The sequence below is a fragment of the Trichechus manatus genome, unplaced genomic scaffold (genome assembly GCF_000243295.1).
Source record: "Trichechus manatus latirostris isolate Lorelei unplaced genomic scaffold, TriManLat1.0 scaffold00171, whole genome shotgun sequence".
NCBI lineage: Eukaryota > Metazoa > Chordata > Mammalia > Sirenia > Trichechidae > Trichechus > Trichechus manatus.
Window position 1 is genome coordinate 1,622,409 of NW_004444107.1, and position 3,036 is coordinate 1,625,444.

Sequence of the window (3,036 nt, forward strand, 5' to 3'; positions counted from 1 at the left end):
AGTCTGCTTGAAATTTGCAACTTCCATTTGAAAGTTTTACAAGTTTTTTGAATACTTATAATAATTATTACTCACTCTCTAAACCAAATCAAACCAAACCCACTGTCGTCAAGTTGTTTCTGACTCAGCTGAACCATCGACTTTTTTGGTTAGCAGCTGTAGCTCTTAATCACTTTGTGACCAGGGTTTCCAACCACTCTCTAGTTTGTATAATTTAACTAGAAATAAGAGCTTTATTGCTAGACATAAACTAGTTATAATTACAGTAATCTTTGCTCCCTTTAGCATGTAGTTGAGAGCACAGTCTCAAGGATCTGAAGGCAAGTACATTAGAAGTGAATAAACTTCAAAGAATATTGGTAGAAATATAAATATTAAAGGTGCTGCTGGTGAGGACTCAGATGGAAATGAGGGCCATACTACTGGAAATTGGAAGAGCATTTACTAAGCATCCATTATGTGCTCATCACTGAATTAGTTACCCTGGGTAAAATGTGTAATATAGGCAACTTTCTTTAAGATCTTACAAGCTATTAGATTGTTTTATTTTGCCCCTCAGCTGCATGAGACTACGATGTATAAATGTTTCAGCTTTACATCCCCAGAAACTTGATTAGGAGTCCACATTTACTGAAAAGGGCCAAATAGTTAAGAGTTTAGGCTTTGTAGGTCAATAAGGCCTCTGTAACTAATCAACTTTGCTACTGTAATGCAAAAGCAGCCACAACAATTTATAAACAAATAGGTATGACTGTGTGCTAATAAATTTAATTAACAAAAATAGGTATTGGACAGTAATTTGTTGTCCACTGACATGGAACAATATTTGGCATATAAAAATCCCATTGCCATCGAGTCGATTCCAACTCATAGAGACCCTATAGCACAGAGTAGAACTGCCCCATAGAGTTTCCAGGGAGTAGCTGGTGGATTCAAACAGCCGGCCTTTTGGTTAGCAGCTGTAACTCTTAACCACTGCTCCACCAGGGCTCCAAGAGACTAAAGATGCCAGTGCCTGGACAGTGACATGAACCCTGGACCCTCAGATTAAAAGTCTGATGCTCTACCAACTAAGCTACCCAGGCCCTGTCTGGTGCATAATAGGTATTTAAAATATAATTGTGGAACCAATGGGGAGAGGAACAGAGCAATAAAAACTGGCTTAGAGAAGTTATTTTATTTTATTTATTTGCTTGCCTTTTACTTTGACTGTTTTTCTTTTTTAATAAAATAATGAAAATAAAAGATGTCTCCAATGCAATTTGATGTTCTTGTCTGCTAATTTCTATCATATCTGAAACTTCTGCATCTGTTTCTATGGACAGGTTTTTCTACTGAATCACATTTTCCTCCTTTATTTCTTTCCCATTACATGTAGTTTTTGATTGGATGCTGTATAAAGTGAGTCTTATATTATTGACTGGTAGGTTTTGTCTTACTTTCAAGAATGTTGGACTTGGTTCTACAGGTATTCAAGTTTCTTGTGAATCAGCTTAATATTTGAGGTTTGTTTTTAAGCTTTGTTAGGGCAGCCTTCCTTAAGTTCTCACATAGAGCCAGATTACTCTTACTACTGAAGTTGTGCCCCTCCTTGAGTGTCTCCTGAATGCCAGAGGTGTTTAGCGTGAACTCTTCATCCAGGTTAGATAAAATTCAAGAGTTCCCTAACCATCTATGAGCTCTTGAAAATTTGCTGTGTCATGTCTCCTGTCATTTTCCACCTGTGCTCTTGTAATTTCACCCTATGTCTGTGAGACAATATTCAGTATTAGATTCCAGGGGATACTTATAAAGGCTTCTTGAACTCCTTCTCTGCTCAGCCTCTTCTGCTTCAGTGCTCTGTCCCACAAATGTCAACTACCCTGGTTTCCAAGAACTCCTTTCTCTTACTCCTTAGCTTCACAAAATCACTCTCCTCTGCTTCGATTTCCTCTCTATATATCATGTTTTGGAAAGTCAAGGTGATCGTAGTGGTCACTTTGTTTCCATTCATGCAGTGATCATAGCCCTGCTCTGTCTGTTCAATGTCTGAAAAGGGTTGTTTTATAAATATTTTCTAGTTTTCTAGGTGTTTGCTGTAGGACTAAGTCCAGCTGTAGTTACTCATTCATGGCAGGAATTAGAAGTCTCCACTTCAACTGTAATAATTACCTCCACCATAGGCATAGAAGAGAACACATAGTGAATAAATAGTGTGTTTAATATTATTTATTGAACAAGAATTGGTTAAATAAAATAATAATTATTTAGCAGAAAATGCTGATATATACTTGTTATTCTTTTTCAAATAAAAGAATAAATAAGCACCATGTTGTAGAATATTACTACATTGCCCTTAAGGATGTCAAAAGTTGCAGAGATTTGGCATTTGCATTTGTCTTCTGGCACTGATAAAGTTAATGTAAAAATCTAAGTTCAAATTCTAAATTTAAAGAATAAATTTTTGGACTACAGCACTGTACTGGTGGTATATGATAAAAGAAGAAAAATATGTTAAATATATGTTCTTATTTTAAAAAAAAGAGGTGTGAAAGGAATTTATATTGCAAAGTCTATAGATAAGTATAAAGCACATGAAAACATCTTCGCTTTCTTTTAATAATAAAATGGTACTTCAGAGTTATGTATGGATATTCATTTATGAATTTCTTTTTGACATATGTTTTTTAGGAAAAAAATCCATCATATCTGTGCATGTGGAGTCATAAGTCCTATCAAAAAGAAGGTTAAACACAAATATAAACAAAAGTCCAGAAATCATACCAGTTTTGTTTCTTTTTTACTTTGCAAGGACTCAATGTGATTACAGTAACCCATTATCCTGCTGTCTATGATGAGAAGATGACTGATGAATTCTTCATTTAAGGCAATCATCTCCTGAATTAAATCTGGACAGTTCCCAAAGGCACCACTCCTCTCTTTTACTAGGGTATCATTCTCTGTTTCCTCTGGACTTCTTTCAATAAGTCTGAATTTTTTTTCTCACATCTTGCTCTTCCAATGGTGTACCTCTATTTATAATTCATCACTGATTTA

General features: G+C 35.3%; 1 non-coding gene across 1 annotated transcript; it reads right to left on the reverse strand.

Moving 5' to 3' along the window:
• Positions 1-1,012: 1,012 nt before the first annotated feature.
• On the reverse strand, positions 1,013-1,085 carry TRNAK-UUU (transfer RNA lysine (anticodon UUU)). The gene has a single exon. It is a non-coding gene; the product is annotated as a tRNA-Lys (tRNA).
• Positions 1,086-3,036: the final 1,951 nt, after the last annotated feature.